The sequence below is a fragment of the Petromyzon marinus genome, chromosome 47 (genome assembly GCF_048934315.1).
Source record: "Petromyzon marinus isolate PM22_M1 ecotype Great Lakes invasive population chromosome 47, UKy_Petmar_22M1.pri1.0, whole genome shotgun sequence".
NCBI lineage: Eukaryota > Metazoa > Chordata > Hyperoartia > Petromyzontiformes > Petromyzontidae > Petromyzon > Petromyzon marinus.
Genome location: NC_133713.1, coordinates 5,122,119 through 5,144,049, shown reverse-complemented (window position 1 = coordinate 5,144,049; position 21,931 = coordinate 5,122,119). Strand labels below are relative to the sequence as shown.

The 21,931-nt window shown below is 43.3% G+C and overlaps 1 protein-coding gene across 1 annotated transcript in view; it reads right to left on the bottom strand.

Annotated features, from left to right (window-relative positions):
- Positions 1-21,931, bottom strand: part of LOC116952504 (claudin-7-like) — a 42,586-nt gene extending 20,655 nt beyond the window's left edge. Inside the window, exon 1 of the mRNA XM_076074319.1 lies at positions 20,627-21,931. The gene's annotated coding sequence lies outside the window, so the exon portion shown is untranslated. The remainder of the gene's footprint in view (positions 1-20,626) is intronic.

The following is a 21,931-nucleotide window of genomic DNA, read 5'->3' as shown; positions in this document are numbered from 1 at the left end:
CAATACACCTACTCACCCGTTGTCTGACTCATGTATACACCAATACACCTACTCACCCGTTGACTGACTCATGTATACACCAATACACCTACTCACCCGTTGTCTGACTCATGTATACACCAATAAACCTACTCACCCGTTAACTGACTCATGTATACACCAATACACCTACTCACCCATTGACTGACTCATGTATACACCAATAAACTTACTCACCCATTGACTGACTCATGTATACACTAATAAACCTACTCACCCATTAACTGACTCATGTATACACCAATAAACCTACTCACCCATTGACTGACTCATGTATACACGAATACACCTACTCACCCATTGACTGACTCATGTATACACCAATAAACCTACTCAACCGTTAACTGACTCATGTATACACCAATACACCTACTCACCCATTGACTGACTAATGTATACACCAATAAACCTACTCACCCATTGACTGACTCATGTATACACCAATACACCTACTCACCCGTTAACTGACTCATGTATACACCAATACACCTACTCACCCGTTGTCTGACTCATGTATACACCAATACACCTACTCACCCGTTAACTGACTCATGTATTCACCAATACACCGACTCCCCAATTAACGTATTCATGTATACACCAATAAACCTACTCACCCGTTGACTGACTCATGTATACACCAATACACCTACTCACCCATTAACTGACTCATGTATACACCAATAAACCTACTCACCCATTGACTGACTCATGTATACACCAATACACCTACTCACCCATTGACTGACTCATGTATACACCAATAAACCTACTCACCCATTGACTGACTCATGTATACACCAATACACCTACTCACCCATTGAATGACTCATGTATACACCAATAAACCTACTCACCCATTGACTGACTCATGTATACACCAATACACCTACTCACCCATTGACTGACTCATGTATACACCAATAAACCTACTCACCCATTGAATGACTCATGTATACACCAATAAACCTACTCATCCATTGACTAACTCATGTATACACCAATACACCTACTCACCCGTTGACTGACTCATGTATACACCAATACACCTACTCACCCATTGACTGACTCATGTATACACCAATACACCTACTCACCCATTAACTGACTCATGTATACACCAATACACCTACTCACCCATCGACTGACTCATGTATACACCAATACACCTACTCACCCGTTGTCTGACTCATGTATACACCAATACACCTACTCACCCATTGACTGACTCATGTATACACCAATACACCTACTCACCCGTTGTCTGACTCATGTATACACCAATAAACCTACTCACCCGTTAACTGACTCATGTATACACCAATACACCTACTCACCCATTGACTGACTCATGTATACACCAATAAACTTACTCACCCATTGACTGACTCATGTATACACGAATACACCTACTCACCCATTGACTGACTCATGTATACACCAATAAACCTACTCAACCGTTAACTGACTCATGTATACACCAATACACCTACTCACCCATTGACTGACTAATGTATACACCAATAAACCTACTCACCCATTGACTGACTCATGTATACACCAATACACCTACTCACCCGTTAACTGACTCATGTATACACCAATACACCTACTCACCCGTTGTCTGACTCATGTATACACCAATACACCTACTCACCCGTTAACTGACTCATGTATTCACCAATACACCGACTCCCCAATTAACGTATTCATGTATACACCAATAAACCTACTCACCCATTGACTGACTCATGTATACACCAATAAACCTACTCATCCATTGACTAACTCATGTATACACCAATACACCTACTCACCCGTTGACTGACTCATGTATACACCAATACACCTACTCACCCATTGACTGACTCATGTATACACCAATACACCTACTCACCCATTAACTGACTCATGTATACACCAATACACCTACTCACCCGTCGACTGACTCATGTATACACCAATACACCTACTCACCCGTTGTCTGACTCATGTATACACCAATACACCTACTCACCCGTTGACTGACTCATGTATACACCAATACACATACTCACCCGTTGTCTGACTCATGTATACACCAATAAACCTACTCACCCGTTAACTGACTCATGTATACACCAATACACCTACTCACCCATTGACTGACTCATGTATACACCAATAAACTTACTCACCCATTGACTGACTCATGTATACACTAATAAACCTACTCCCCATTAACTGACTCATGTATACACCAATAAACCTACTCACCCATTGACTGACTCATGTATACACCAATACACCTACTCACCCATTAACTGACTCATGTATACACCAATAAACCTACTCACCCATTAACTGACTCATGTATACACCAATAAACCTACTCACCCATTGACTGACTCATGCATACACCAATACACCTACTCACCCATTGACTGACTCATGTATACACCAATAAACCTACTCACCCGTTAACTGACTCATGTATACACCAATACACCTACTCACCCATTGACTGACTAATGTATACACCGATAAACCTACTCACCCATTAACTGACTCATGTATACACCAATACACCTACTCACGCATTGACTGACTCATGTATACACCTATACACCTACTCACCCATTGACTGACTCATGTATACACCAATAAACCTACTCACCCATTAACTGACTCATGTATACACCAATACACCTACTCACCCATTGACTGACTAATGTATACACCAATACACCTACTCACCCATTAACTGACTCATGTATACACCTATAAACCTACTCACCCATTGACTGACTTATGTATACACCAATACACCTACTCACCCATTAACTGACTCATGTATACACCAATAAACCTACTCACCCATTAACTGACTCATGTATACAGCAATAAACCTACTCACCCGTTGACTGACTCATGTATACACCAATAAACCTACACACCCATTAACTGACTCATGTATACACCAATAAACCTACTCACCCATTAACTGACCCATGTATACACCAATACACCTACTCACCCATTAACTGACTCATGTATACACCAATAAACCTACTCACCCATTAACTGACTCATGTATACACCAATACACCTACCCACCCATTAACTGACTCATGTAGACACCAATAAACCTACACACCCATTAACTGACTCGTGTATACACCAATAAACCTACTCACCCATTAACTGACTCATGTATACACCAATACACCTACTCACCCATTAACTGACTCACGTATACACCAATAAACCTACTCACCCATTAACTGACTCATGTATACACCAATACACCTACTCACCCATTAACTGACTCATGTAGACACCAATAAACCTACTCACCCATTGACTGACTCATGTATACACCAATACACCTACTCACCCATTGACTGACTCATGTATACACCAATAAACCTACTCACCCATTGACTGACTCATGTATACACCAATACACCTACTCACCCATTGAATGACTCATGTATACACCAATAAACCTACTCACCCATTGACTGACTCATGTATACACCAATACACCTACTCACCCATTGACTGACTCATGTATACACCAATAAACCTACTCACCCATTGACTGACTCATGTATACACCAATAAACCTACTCATCCATTGACTAACTCATGTATACACCAATACACCTACTCACCCGTTGACTGACTCATGTATACACCAATACACCTACTCACCCATTGACTGACTCATGTATACACCAATACACCTACTCACCCATTAACTGACTCATGTATACACCAATACACCTACTCACCCGTCGACTGACTCATGTATACACCAATACACCTACTCACCCGTTGTCTGACTCATGTATACACCAATACACCTACTCACCCGTTGACTGACTCATGTATACACCAATACACCTACTCACCCGTTGTCTGACTCATGTATACACCAATAAACCTACTCACCCGTTAACTGACTCATGTATACACCAATACACCTACTCACCCATTGACTGACTCATGTATACACCAATAAACTTACTCACCCATTGACTGACTCATGTATACACTAATAAACCTACTCACCCATTAACTGACTCATGTATACACCAATAAACCTACTCACCCATTGACTGACTCATGTATACACGAATACACCTACTCACCCATTGACTGACTCATGTATACACCAATAAACCTACTCAACCGTTAACTGACTCATGTATACACCAATACACCTACTCACCCATTGACTGACTAATGTATACACCAATAAACCTACTCACCCATTGACTGACTCATGTATACACCAATACACCTACTCACCCGTTAACTGACTCATGTATACACCAATACACCTACTCACCCGTTGTCTGACTCATGTATACACCAATACACCTACTCACCCGTTAACTGACTCATGTATTCACCAATACACCGACTCCCCAATTAACGTATTCATGTATACACCAATAAACCTACTCACCCGTTGACTGACTCATGTATACACCAATACACCTACTCACCCATTAACTGACTCATGTATACACCAATAAACCTACTCACCCATTGACTGACTCATGTATACACCAATACACCTACTCACCCATTGACTGACTCATGTATACACCAATAAACCTACTCACCCATTGACTGACTCATGTATACACCAATACACCTACTCACCCATTGAATGACTCATGTATACACCAATAAACCTACTCACCCATTGACTGACTCATGTATACACCAATACACCTACTCACCCATTGACTGACTCATGTATACACCAATAAACCTACTCACCCATTGAATGACTCATGTATACACCAATAAACCTACTCATCCATTGACTAACTCATGTATACACCAATACACCTACTCACCCGTTGACTGACTCATGTATACACCAATACACCTACTCACCCATTGACTGACTCATGTATACACCAATACACCTACTCACCCATTAACTGACTCATGTATACACCAATACACCTACTCACCCATCGACTGACTCATGTATACACCAATACACCTACTCACCCGTTGTCTGACTCATGTATACACCAATACACCTACTCACCCATTGACTGACTCATGTATACACCAATACACCTACTCACCCGTTGTCTGACTCATGTATACACCAATAAACCTACTCACCCGTTAACTGACTCATGTATACACCAATACACCTACTCACCCATTGACTGACTCATGTATACACCAATAAACTTACTCACCCATTGACTGACTCATGTATACACGAATACACCTACTCACCCATTGACTGACTCATGTATACACCAATAAACCTACTCAACCGTTAACTGACTCATGTATACACCAATACACCTACTCACCCATTGACTGACTAATGTATACACCAATAAACCTACTCACCCATTGACTGACTCATGTATACACCAATACACCTACTCACCCGTTAACTGACTCATGTATACACCAATACACCTACTCACCCGTTGTCTGACTCATGTATACACCAATACACCTACTCACCCGTTAACTGACTCATGTATTCACCAATACACCGACTCCCCAATTAACGTATTCATGTATACACCAATAAACCTACTCACCCGTTGACTGACTCATGTATACACCAATACACCTACTCACCCATTGACTGACTCATGTATACACCAATACACCTACTCACCCATTGACTGACTCATGTATACACCAATAAACCTACTCACCCATTGACTGACTCATGTATACACCAATACACCTACTCACCCATTGAATGACTCATGTATACACCAATAAACCTACTCACCCATTGACTGACTCATGTATACACCAATACACCTACTCACCCATTGACTGACTCATGTATACACCAATAAACCTACTCACCCATTGACTGACTCATGTATACACCAATAAACCTACTCATCCATTGACTAACTCATGTATACACCAATACACCTACTCACCCGTTGACTGACTCATGTATACACCAATACACCTACTCACCCATTGACTGACTCATGTATACACCAATACACCTACTCACCCATTAACTGACTCATGTATACACCAATACACCTACTCACCCGTCGACTGACTCATGTATACACCAATACACCTACTCACCCGTTGTCTGACTCATGTATACACCAATACACCTACTCACCCATTGACTGACTCATGTATACACCAATACACCTACTCACCCGTTGTCTGACTCATGTATACACCAATAAACCTACTCACCCGTTAACTGACTCATGTATACACCAATACACCTACTCACCCATTGACTGACTCATGTATACACCAATAAACTTACTCACCCATTGACTGACTCATGTATACACTAATAAACCTACTCACCCATTAACTGACTCATGTATACACCAATAAACCTACTCACCCATTGACTGACTCATGTATACACCAATACACCTACTCACCCATTGACTGACTCATGTATACACCAATAAACTTACTCACCCATTGACTGACTCATGTATACACCAATACACCTACTCACCCATTGACTGACTAATGTATACACCAATAAACCTACTCACCCATTGACTGACTCATGTATACACCAATACACCTACTCACCCGTTAACTGACTCATGTATACACCAATACACCTACTCACCCGTTGTCTGACTCATGTATACACCAATACACCTACTCACCCGTTAACTGACTCATGTATTCACCAATACACCGACTCCCCAATTAACGTATTCATGTATACACCAATAAACCTACTTACCCGTTGACTGACTCATGTATACACCAATACACCTACTCACCCATTAATTGACTCATGTATACACTAATAAACCTACTCACCCATTAATTGACTCATGTATATACCAATAAACCTACTCACCCATTTACTTACTCATGTATACACCAATAAACCTACTCACCCATTAACTGACTCATGTATACACCAATAAACCTACTCACCCATTGACTGACTCATGTATACACCAATACACCTACTCACCCATTGACTGACTCATGTATATACCAATACACCTACTCACCCATTGACTGACTCATGTATACACCTACTCACTCCACTTACGCATACACCAGTACACCAACTCACCAATTGGCTCTAAGTTATTAAACCCTACTCAACCAAATACAGATTTATTTTTTTACACGAACCTAATCACCTACATACTAACGTATTCTCCTAATTTGGACACTAATAAACGCATTAGCTGTCTGGTATGTACTAACGAACCTACTCGCCCATTGACGACCTCGTACATACACCATTGACCTCGACTCACTCTTACTCCTCGATGCACCCGTTTAAGCAATAACACTCGTTCACGTATCACTCCGCACTTTAAACTCCCGCAATTAGTTTGAGACTGCACCGTCACCATCACACCTCGCTTCAAACTTCATTCGAAGCTTTCGTGACTGCATAGAATAATTACTCTTTGGTTTATATTCTTAGTCACGTTGAAGGGAAACAATAAAATAATAAAATATATATTATTTTATTGTTTCCCTTCAACGTGACTTTACCGAAAGAGCTAAGAATATGGATTACTGCAGTCACGAAAGCTTTAAATCAAAATTGTACTCTTTGGTAAAATTTAGTCACGTGTGGAATGAAAATAAATTAAATAATAGAGTACTATTAGTACGATTTAATTTATTTACTTTTATTTTCTTCCTACACGTGACTTTACCGAAACAACCAAAGGTTGCATTTCACTTGCCGATTATTCACCCCACGGGGTCCCCCCCCCAGCGCGCCCGGTCTCTCGCCAATGGAGGCGGTGCACCACGACAAGAGGGGTGGCACGGGATTTGTTTGTTGGGTTCTAAAGTGCGTTACGATATTGCGGATCGATATGTTTTGTCATCGGGCACGTGCGGTACGAACGAACAGTAATCACCACTGTGCCATTTGCCTCCTCTTTGTCGACACACCAATACACTTACTCACCCATTAACTGACTCATGTATACACCAATAAACCTACTCATCCATTGACTGACTCATGTATACACCAATAAACCTACTCACCCATTGACTGACTCATGTATACACCAATACACCTACTCACCCATTGACTGACTCGTGTATACACCAATACACCTACTCACTCATTGACTGACTCATGTATACACCAATACACGTACTCACCCATTGACTGACTCATGTATACACCAATAAACCTACTCACCCATTAACTGACTCATGTATACACCAATAAACCTACTCACCCATTGACTGACTCATGTATACACCAATAAACCTACTCACCCATTGACTGACTCATGTATACACCAATACACCTACTCACCCATTGACTGACTCGTGTATACACCAATACACCTACTCACCCATTGACTTACTCATGTATACACCAATACACCTACTCACCCATTGACTGACTCATGTATACACCAATACACCTACTCACCCATTGACTGACTCGTGTATACACCAATACACCTACTCACCCATTGACTGACTCGTGTATACACCAATACACCTACTCACCCATTGACTTACTCATGTATACACCAATACACCTACTCACCCATTGACTGACTCATGTATACACCAATACACCTACTCACCCATTGACTGACTCGTGTATACACCAATACACCTACTCACCCATTGACTGACTCATGTATACACCAATACACCTACTCACCCGTTGACTGACTCATGTATACACCAATAAACCTATTCACTCATTGACTGACTCATGTATACACCAATACACCTACTCACCCATTAACTGACTCATCTATACACCAATAAACCTACTCACCCATTAACTGACTCATGTATACACCAATACACCTACTCACCCATTAACTGACTCATGTATACACCAATACACCTACTCACCCGTTAACTGACTCATGTATTCACTAATACACCGACTCCCCAATTAACTTATTCATGTATACACCAATAAACCTACTCACGCATTAACTGACTCGTGTATACACCAATAAACCTACTCACCCATTGACTGACTCATATATACACCAATACACCTACTCACCCGTTAACTGACTCATGTATTCACCAATACACCGACTCCCCAATTAACTTATTCATGTATACACCAATACACCTACTCACCCATTAACTGACTCATGTATACACCAATACACCTACTCACCCATTAACTGACTCATGTATACACCAATAAACCTGCTCACCCATTAACTGACTCATGTATACACCAATAAACTTACTCACCCATTGACTGACTCATGTATACACCAATACACCTACTCACCCATTAACTTACTCATGTATACACCAATACACCGACTCCCCAATTAACTTATTCATGTATACACCAATAAACCTACTCACCCGTTGACTGACTAATGTATACACCAATAAACCTACTCACCCATTGACTGACTCATGTATACACCAATACACCTACTCACCCATTGACTGACTCATGTATACACCAATACACCTACTCACCCATTGACTGACTCATGTATACACCAATACACCTACTCACCCGTTAACTGACTCATGTATACACCAATAAACCTACTCACCCGTTGACTGACTCGTGTATACACCAATACACCTACTCACCCATTGACTGACTCATGTATACACCAATACACCTACTCACCCGTTAACTGACTCATGTATACACCAATAAACCTACTCACCCGTTAACTGACTCATGTATACACCAATACACCTACTCACCCATTGACTGACTCATGTATACACCAATACACCTACTCACCCATTGACTGACTCATGTATACACCAATACACCTACTCACCCATTGACTGACTCATGTATATACCAATACACCTACTCACCCATTGACTGACTCATGTATACACCTATTCACTCCACTTACGCATACACCAGTACACCAACTCACCAATTGACTCTAAGTTATTAATACCTACTCAACCAAATACAGATATTTTGTTTTTTTACACAAACCTCATCACCTACATACTAACGTATACTCCTAATTTCGACACTAATAAACCCATTAGCTGTCTGGTATGTACTAACGAACCTACTCGCCCATTGACGACCTCGTACATACACCATTGACCTCGACTCACTCTTACCCCTCGATGCACCCGTTTAAGCAATAACACTCGTTCACGTATCACTCCGCACTTTAAACTCCCGCAATTAGTTTGAGACTGCACCGTCACCATCACACCTCGCTTCAAACTTCATTCGAAGCTTTCGCGACTGCATAGAATAATTACTCTTTGGTTTATATTCTTAGCTCTTTCGGTAAAGTCACGTTGAAGGGAAACAATAAAATAATAAAATATATATTATTTTATTGTTTCCCTTCAACGTGACTTTACCGAAAGAGCTAAGAATATGGATTACTGCAGTCACGAAAGCTTTAAATCAAAATTTTACTCTTTGGTAAAATTTAGTCACGTGTGGAATGAAAATAAATTAAATAATAGAGTACTATTAGTACGATTTAATTTATTTACTTTTATTTTCTTCCTACACGTGACTTTACCGAAACAACCAAAGGTTGCATTTCACTTGCCGATTATTCACCCCACGGGGTCCCCCCCCCAGCGCGCCCGGTCTCTCGCCAATGGAGGCGGTGCACCTCGACAAGAGGGTGATGCACGGGATTTGTTTGTTGGGTTCTAAAGTGCGTTACGATATTGCGGATCGATATGTTTGTCATCGGGCACGTGCGGTACGAACGAACAGTAATCACCACTGTGCCATTTGCCTCCTCTTTGTCGACACACCAATACATTTACTCACCCATTAACTGACTCATGTATACACCAATAAACCTACTCATCCATTGACTGACTCATGTATACACCAATACACCTACTCACCCATTGACTGACTCGTGTATACACCAATACACCTACTCACTCATTGACTGACTCATGTATACACCAATACACGTACTCACCCATTGACTGACTCATGTATACACCAATAAACCTACTCACCCATTAACTGACTCATGTATACACCAATAAACCTACTCACCCATTGACTGACTCATGTATACACCAATAAACCTACTCACCCATTGACTGACTCATGTATACACCAATACACCTACTCACCCATTGACTGACTCATGTATATACCAATACACCTACTCACCCATTGACTGACTCATGTATACACCTATTCACTCCACTTACGCATACATCAGTACACCAACTCACCAATTGACTCTAAGTTATTAATACCTACTCAACCAAATACAGATATTTTGTTTTTTTACACAAACCTCATCACCTACATACTAACGTATACTCCTAATTTCGACACTAATAAACCCATTAGCTGTCTGGTATGTACTAACGAACCTACTCGCCCATTGACGACCTCGTACATACACCATTAACCTCGACTCACTCTTACCCCTCGATGCACCCGTTTAAGCAATAACACTCGTTCACGTATCACTCCGCACTTTAAACTCCCGCAATTAGTTTGAGACTGCACCGTCACCATCACACCTCGCTTCAAACTTCATTCGAAGCTTTCGTGACTGCATAGAATAATTACTCTTTGGTTTATATTCTTAGTCACGTTGAAGGGAAACAATAAAATAATAAAATATATATTATTTTATTGTTTCCCTTCAACGTGACTTTACCGAAAGAGCTAAGAATATGGATTACTGCAGTCACGAAAGCTTTAAATCAAAATTTTACTCTTTGGTAAAATTTAGTCACGTGTGGAATGAAAATAAATTAAATAATAGAGTACTATTAGTACGATTTAATTTATTTACTTTTATTTTCTTCCTACACGTGACTTTACCGAAACAACCAAAGGTTGCATTTCACTTGCCGATTATTCACCCCACGGGGTCCCCCCCCCAGCGCGCCCGGTCTCTCGCCAATGGAGGCGGTGCACCACGACAAGAGGGGTGGCACGGGATTTGTTTGTTGGGTTCTAAAGTGCGTTACGATATTGCGGATCGATATGTTTTGTCATCGGGCACGTGCGGTACGAACGAACAGTAATCACCACTGTGCCATTTGCCTCCTCTTTGTCGACACACCAATACACTTACTCACCCATTAACTGACTCATGTATACACCAATAAACCTACTCATCCATTGACTGACTCATGTATACACCAATAAACCTACTCACCCATTGACTGACTCATGTATACACCAATACACCTACTCACCCATTGACTGACTCGTGTATACACCAATACACCTACTCACTCATTGACTGACTCATGTATACACCAATACACGTACTCACCCATTGACTGACTAATGTATACACCAATAAACCTACTCACCCATTAACTGACTCATGTATACACCAATAAACCTACTCACCCATTTACTGACTCATGTATACACCAATAAACCTACTCACCCATTGACTGACTCATGTATACACCAATACACCTACTCACCCATTGACTGACTCGTGTATACACCAATACACCTACTCACCCATTGACTTACTCATGTATACACCAATACACCTACTCACCCATTGACTGACTCATGTATACACCAATACACCTACTCACCCATTGACTGACTCGTGTATACACCAATACACCTACTCACCCATTGACTGACTCGTGTATACACCAATACACCTACTCACCCATTGACTTACTCATGTATACACCAATACACCTACTCACCCATTGACTGACTCATGTATACACCAATACACCTACTCACCCATTGACTGACTCGTGTATACACCAATACACCTACTCACCCATTGACTGACTCATGTATACACCAATACACCTACTCACCCGTTGACTGACTCATGTATACACCAATAAACCTATTCACTCATTGACTGACTCATGTATACACCAATACACCTACTCACCCATTAACTGACTCATCTATACACCAATAAACCTACTCACCCATTAACTGACTCATGTATACACCAATACACCTACTCACCCATTAACTGACTCATGTATACACCAATACACCTACTCACCCGTTAACTGACTCATGTATTCACTAATACACCGACTCCCCAATTAACTTATTCATGTATACACCAATAAACCTACTCACGCATTAACTGACTCGTGTATACACCAATAAACCTACTCACCCATTGACTGACTCATATATACACCAATACACCTACTCACCCGTTAACTGACTCATGTATTCACCAATACACCGACTCCCCAATTAACTTATTCATGTATACACCAATACACCTACTCACCCATTAACTGACTCATGTATACACCAATACACCTACTCACCCATTAACTGACTCATGTATACACCAATAAACCTGCTCACCCATTAACTGACTCATGTATACACCAATAAACTTACTCACCCATTGACTGACTCATGTATACACCAATACACCTACTCACCCATTAACTTACTCATGTATACACCAATACACCGACTCCCCAATTAACTTATTCATGTATACACCAATAAACCTACTCACCCGTTGACTGACTAATGTATACACCAATAAACCTACTCACCCATTGACTGACTCATGTATACACCAATACACCTACTCACCCATTGACTGACTCATGTATACACCAATACACCTACTCACCCATTGACTGACTCATGTATACACCAATACACCTACTCACCCGTTAACTGACTCATGTATACACCAATAAACCTACTCACCCGTTGACTGACTCGTGTATACACCAATACACCTACTCACCCATTGACTGACTCATGTATACACCAATACACCTACTCACCCGTTAACTGACTCATGTATACACCAATAAACCTACTCACCCGTTAACTGACTCATGTATACACCAATACACCTACTCACCCATTGACTGACTCATGTATACACCAATACACCTACTCACCCATTGACTGACTCATGTATACACCAATACACCTACTCACCCATTGACTGACTCATGTATATACCAATACACCTACTCACCCATTGACTGACTCATGTATACACCTATTCACTCCACTTACGCATACACCAGTACACCAACTCACCAATTGACTCTAAGTTATTAATACCTACTCAACCAAATACAGATATTTTGTTTTTTTACACAAACCTCATCACCTACATACTAACGTATACTCCTAATTTCGACACTAATAAACCCATTAGCTGTCTGGTATGTACTAACGAACCTACTCGCCCATTGACGACCTCGTACATACACCATTGACCTCGACTCACTCTTACCCCTCGATGCACCCGTTTAAGCAATAACACTCGTTCACGTATCACTCCGCACTTTAAACTCCCGCAATTAGTTTGAGACTGCACCGTCACCATCACACCTCGCTTCAAACTTCATTCGAAGCTTTCGCGACTGCATAGAATAATTACTCTTTGGTTTATATTCTTAGCTCTTTCGGTAAAGTCACGTTGAAGGGAAACAATAAAATAATAAAATATATTATTTTATTGTTTCCCTTCAACGTGACTTTACCGAAAGAGCTAAGAATATGGATTACTGCAGTCACGAAAGCTTTAAATCAAAATTTTACTCTTTGGTAAAATTTAGTCACGTGTGGAATGAAAATAAATTAAATAATAGAGTACTATTAGTACGATTTAATTTATTTACTTTTATTTTCTTCCTACACGTGACTTTACCGAAACAACCAAAGGTTGCATTTCACTTGCCGATTATTCACCCCACGGGGTCCCCCCCCCAGCGCGCCCGGTCTCTCGCCAATGGAGGCGGTGCACCACGACAAGAGGGGTGGCACGGGATTTGTTTGTTGGGTTCTAAAGTGCGTTACGATATTGCGGATCGATATGTTTGTCATCGGGCACGTGCGGTACGAACGAACAGTAATCACCACTGTGCCATTTGCCTCCTCTTTGTCGACACACCAATACACTTACTCACCCATTAACTGACTCATGTATACACCAATACACCTACTCATCCATTGACTGACTCATGTATACACCAATACACCTACTCACCCATTGACTGACTCGTGTATACACCAATACACCTACTCACTCATTGACTGACTCATGTATACACCAATACACGTACTCACCCATTGACTGACTCATGTATACACCAATAAACCTACTCACCCATTAACTGACTCATGTATACACCAATAAACCTACTCACCCATTGACTGACTCATGTATACACCAATAAACCTACTCACCCATTGACTGACTCATGTATACACCAATACACCTACTCACCCATTGACTGACTCATGTATATACCAATACACCTACTCACCCATTGACTGACTCATGTATACACCTATTCACTCCACTTACGCATACACCAGTACACCAACTCACCAATTGACTCTAAGTTATTAATACCTACTCAACCAAATACAGATATTTTGTTTTTTTACACAAACCTCATCACCTACATACTAACGTATACTCCTAATTTCGACACTAATAAACCCATTAGCTGTCTGGTATGTACTAACGAACCTACTCGCCCATTGACGACCTCGTACATACACCATTAACCTCGACTCACTCTTACCCCTCGATGCACCCGTTTAAGCAATAACACTCGTTCACGTATCACTCCGCACTTTAAACTCCCGCAATTAGTTTGAGACTGCACCGTCACCATCACACCTCGCTTCAAACTTCATTCGAAGCTTTCGTGACTGCATAGAATAATTACTCTTTGGTTTATATTCTTAGTCACGTTGAAGGGAAACAATAAAATAATAAAATATATATTATTTTATTGTTTCCCTTCAACGTGACTTTACCGAAAGAGCTAAGAATATGAATTACTGCAGTCACGAAAGCTTTAAATCAAAATTTTACTCTTTGGTAAAATTTAGTCACGTGTGGAATGAAAATAAATTAAATAATAGAGTACTATTAGTACGATTTAATTTATTTACTTTTATTTTCTTCCTACACGTGACTTTAGCGAAACAACCAAAGGTTGCATTTCACTTGCCGATTATTCACCCCCACGGGGTCCCCCCCCAGCGCGCCCGGTCTCTCGCCAATGGAGGCGGTGCACCACGACAAGAGGGTGATGCACGGGATTTGTTTGTTGGGTTCTAAAGTGCGTTACGATATTGCGGATCGATATGTTTTGTCATCGGGCACGTGCGGTACGAACGAACAGTAATCACCACTGTGCCATTTGCCTCCGCTTTGTCGACACCCATTGCAGGCGATCAATAAATTAGAAGCATCTCTTAAATTCTCGTGATCGTTATAGCTCGTCTGCAAAAGGCGGCTACAATTATCGAACACATCGGCGAACAACAACTTTCCACGGCAGGCGAGATTCGTTTCTCAAAATGCCACTTGCCGTTGATAACGGATACGAATTTTAGGCGTTTTTAATCAATACAGTATTTCGAAATTATACGATATTGGATTACAATGTTTCTTGTCAATTGGAGAAGGAAATGTCGAACATGTTTAATGGAGATTTTGTTCATTTTATCTTCGGCACGATATAAGGTTACGTGCTTAAGGTTGACTACGTAGGGCGCGAAAGAAGCTCTGCATACAAGCGGACACAAATCAAACTCCCCATGTGCGCGCGACACCCAAACGTAACTCTTCACCCCAAACTTGGGCCACGTTCACTCGCCCACCACCGAACTCACTCACTCCTCACCCTAACGCAACTCTTCACCCCAAACTTGGGCCACGTTCACTCGCCCACCACCGAACTCACTCACTCCTCACCCACCTATAATCCACTCTGCACCAATCACTTTCCCAGCTCCTGCGAAGCTGCTGGGGACACAACCCCTGAACCGCATTGGCACTCACACCATGGCACAGGACGAGCTTATGCGGATACCTGATGATGATGACCAAAATCAGTGTCAACACTGGAGAAATCCGATGAGCTATAAAGCTTTTTTTCACACACGTCCAGCGAGGGGTGGGTTAGAAAGTTACAACAACGAACAACACATATTTTACCAGGTAGAGTCCACTGAGCTATTAGCTTCTTTATCAGAAGCCACCTGGCCACACGTAATAGCTCAACGAAGTGGGCTTATCGTGTGGAAATGTAGAGCAGTCAAATAGTCTAAACACGTGGTGATGTTGTTCTAAATGTGGAGGGGAAAAACCGGAGGACCGGGAGAAAATCCACGCGACCACGGGGGGAGAGAGAGAGAGAGACACGCAGACTCCAAATATACAGCAGCGGCAGGGGTCAGGGTCGGGATCGAACCCACGACCTCCTGTATACCTGGCGAGGTAGCTAACATCTCCTAGCCACCGTGATGATGATGAGAGAGACACGCAGACTCCAAATATACAGCAGCGGCAGGGGTCAGGGTCGGGATCGAACCCACGACCTCCTGTATACCTAGCGAGGTAGTTAACATCTCACGGGGAGAGAGAGAGAGAGAGACACGCAATCTCAAAAATATACAGCAGCAGGGGTCAGGGTCGGGATTGAACCCACGACCTCCTGTAGACCAGGCGAGGCAGTTAACATCTCACCACCCCTTAAATAATTCACAAATAAACTACGTATGGTAATTTAAAATTGCCTAAGTACACCAATTCGCAAGCTTGGAAAAGGCAGTAAAACAACAGCAACAACAGTCCCAGGCCACACCAAGACAACACACAGTCCCTCAACAAACTTGCACATGAACATTGAACTTTCGACGAATGTGGTCACCATCCAGAACAGAGTAAGGGAATGAATGAAGAACGACTCGATCCACGATTCACAAACACGAAGACGTAGGCGTCATCACGGGATCGAGTCACCCACTCTGCTCCTCCGAATTGCCCGATGATGCTGGATGTGATTACAAGCGAAACGTCGTACTCAAACTGTAAATGTTGTGGATTCACTCTTCAACACACCGGTGGGCTAAAGTAGTGAACTATTTGTCCTTTGTAAACGTGACACATTTTTTACTGTTTGGCCGTGTCGGGTGGTGGAGGGTTACGACACATTTATAAATAACGCGATATAACTCAAAAACATTTATTATGAACAATCTGTCTCGTAAACTACGTGCAACTATGGTTGTTGATTGAAATTGGAGTTGTTCATTTAAATCAGCAACACGTGAACAAAAAAATAAATATTTCTCACACGAGCAAGTCAACTCGCTCACCCCCGTAACTCATCATCCACTGTTGCCCTCACCAGCTCACTCACTCACTCACCAGCTCACTCACCAGCTCACTCACGACCTCACTCACCAGCTCACCCACTCACCAGCTCACTCACTCACCAGCTCACTTACCAGCTCACTCACCAGCTCACTCACCTCACTCAATCACCAGCTCACTCACTCACCAGCTCACTCACTCACCAGCTCACTCACTTACTCACTCACCTCACTCACTCACCTCACTCACTCACCAGCTCACTCACTCACCTCACTCACTCACCAGCTCACTTGCCAGCTCACTCACCAGCTCACTCACTCACCAGCTCACTCACTCACTCACCTCACTCAATCACTCACCAGCTCACTCACTCACTCACCAGCTCACTCACTCACTCACCAGCTCACTCACTTACTCACTCACCTCACTCACTTACTCACTCACCTCACTCACTCACCAGCTCACTCACTCACCTCACTCACCAGATCACTCACCAGCTCACTCACCAGCTCACTCACTCACCTCACTCACTCACCAGCTCACTCACTCACCAGCTCACTCACTTACTCACTCACCAGCTCACTCACCAGCTCACTCACTCACCAGCTCACTCACTCACCAGCTCACTCACTCACCAGCTCACTCACTAACCTCACTCACTCACCAGCTCACTCATTCACTCACCTCACTCACCAGCTCACTCACTCACCTCACTCACTCACTCACCAGCTCACTCACTCACCTCACTCACTCACCAGCTCAATCACTCACTCACTCACCAGCTCACTCACTCACCAGCTCAATCACTCACCAGCTCACTCACTCACCAGCTCACTCACTCACCAGCTCACTCACTCACCAGCTCACTCACCAGCTCACTCACCAGTTAACTCACTCACTCACCAGCTCACTCACTCACCTCACTCAATCACTCACCAGCTCACTCACTCACCAGCTCACTCACTCACTCACCAGCTCACTCACTTACTCACTCACCTCACTCACTTACTCATTCACCTCACTCAATCACCAGCTCACTAAATCACCTCACTCACTCACCAGCTCACTCACTCACCAGCTCACTCACTCACTCACCAGCTCACTCACCAGCTCACTCACTCACCAGCTCACTCACTCACCAGCTCACTCACTAACCTCACTCACTCACCAGCTCACTCATTCACTCACCTCACTCACCAGCTCACTCACTCACCTCACTCACTCACTCACCAGCTCACTCACTCACTCACCAGCTCACTCACCCGCTCGCTCACTCACTCACCAGCTCACTCACCAGCTCACTCACTCACCTCACTCACTCACCAGCTCAATCACTCACTCACTCACTCACCAGCTCACTCACTCACCAGCTCAATCACTCACCAGCTCACTCACTCACCAGCTCACTCACTCACCAGCTCACTCACCAGCTCACTCACTCACCAGCTCACTCACTCACCAGCTCACTCACCAGTTCACTCACTCACTCACCAGCTCACTCACTCACCTCACTCATTCACTCACCAGCTCACTCACTCACTCACCAGCTCACTCACTCACCAGCTCACTCACTTACTCACTCACCTCACTCACTTACTCATTCACCTCACTCACTCACCAGCTCACTCACTCACTCACCAGCTCACTCACTCACCTCACTCACTCACTTACTCACCAGCTCACTCACTCACCAGCGCACTCACCAGCTCACTCACTCACCAGCTCACTCACTCACCAGCTCACTCAATCACTCACCAGCTCACTCACTCACCTCACTCACTCACCAGCTCACTCACTCACCAGCTCACTCACTCACCAGCTCACTCACCAGCTCACTCACTCACTAGCTCACTCACTCACCAGCTCACTCACCAGCTCACTCACTCACCTCACTCACTCACCAGCTCATTCACTCACTCACCAGCTCACTCACTCACTCACCAGCTTACTCACCAGCTCACTCACTCACATCACTCACTCACCAGCTCACTCACTCACCTCACTCACTCACCAGCTCACTCACTCACCTCACTCACTCACTCACCAGCTCACTCACCAGCTCACTCACTCACCTCACTCACTCACTCACCAGCTCACTCACCAGCTCACTCACTCACCTCACTCACTCACTAGCTCACTCACTCACCAGCTCACTCACTCACTCACCAGCTTACTCACCAGCTCAATCACTCACATCACTCACTCACTCACCAGCTCACTCACTCACCTCACTCACTCACCAGCTCACTCACTCACCTCACTCACTCACCAGCTCACTCACTCACCTCACTCACTCACTCACCAGCTCACTCACCAGCTCACTCACTCACCTCACTCACTCACTAGCTCACTCACTCACTCACCAGCTCACTCACTCACTCACCAGCTTACTCACCAGCTCAATCACTCACATCACTCACTCACCAGCTCACTCACTCACTCACCAGCTCACTCACCAGCTCACTCACTCACCTCACTCACTCACCAGCTCAGTCACTCACCTCACTCACTCCGTCCATCAGAGTCGAGGAGACGTCTCCGTCAATACTCTGGAACGTGCCAACTCCTTCAAATGTTCTCTGTTCCTGCGGTCGATGGCAGCTCGATGCCGATCGTGTGGCGGTGTTGCTGCTGGCCACGACGAGGGGGCTTCGCCAGAGGGAGAGAGTTCGCGTCGGTTCGCTGCTCCTCCGTCGAAAGAGAGCGGACCACAGCTATTGAACTGTACGGTCCAGTGTTGACAGCAGACTCAAAACAAGCACGATGATTTTTTGTTGTTAAAATATATATATGGACAAAATAAAGACCACGTAAAACACTTTTAATATAAAATGTGCGCGGTCGCTGTACGAAAGAGGAAAGCTTTGCACCCAATAATAATAATATAAATTATAAAGACCCCTCTTGAATAGTTGGTCCGTCTGTGAGTTTGTACAACACGAGTCCTGCTGGGTGTTTATATAGCGGCTGTGTGGGGTGCTTGTCTCTTCCTGTGTCCACTGCTCACACTCACTCCACCTACCACCCCTGACTCCACTCGTCATTCCCTCGGCACAACCCAGCACCCCCCACCATGATCCCCTCCTCCGCCTGACGTTCATTGACGGGAGAAAGCCACTGCGTGTGAGATACGAAATCATCATCGTCGCCGCCGCCGTGGAGAATGCATCAGCGCAGTAGCAGTGTAAGTGTGTCAGCCGACGCGGCCACCTGCACATTACCCTCCCTGCACATACGCACAAGGAGATCCCGTCAGCCACAGGGACTTCTGGCGGTGAATCATTCTCAGCAGGAGATTAGCAACAACGACGATCACTGGTTTACCTTACCAGGTCATTCCCATTGCTCTGGTGTTCGTTCATTATCACCAATAGCGTCATCTTCACGGAGTCCTGCAGATACTGGCCTCGCCACTGAGGTGTGGAGTTCACACTATTGGCTTGCCAGGGATATTATAATTATAATAATGATAATCACTCTGAGCAGAGACCTCTGGGTATAATTGACCTGTGTGTGTTGCTCCCAGGAGCAGGTTGCATGGGCACAGGTCTTACGCCGTGAGATTGAACATTGTCGACAAAGCATTTACATAATAAAGAGGGCATCACTCGTTCTGGACTCGCACTTTGTTATGTAATGTTACGTAAGGTATATTTTAGGGGAAACACATACTAATTAACGGATTACTAACGTAGCATATAATCACAATAACACACATTACAACTAATTACTAATCTCCAACTCATTACTAATCATAACCATTGACTGATTACCAAACGATTATATAATTACAATACCACCTCCCC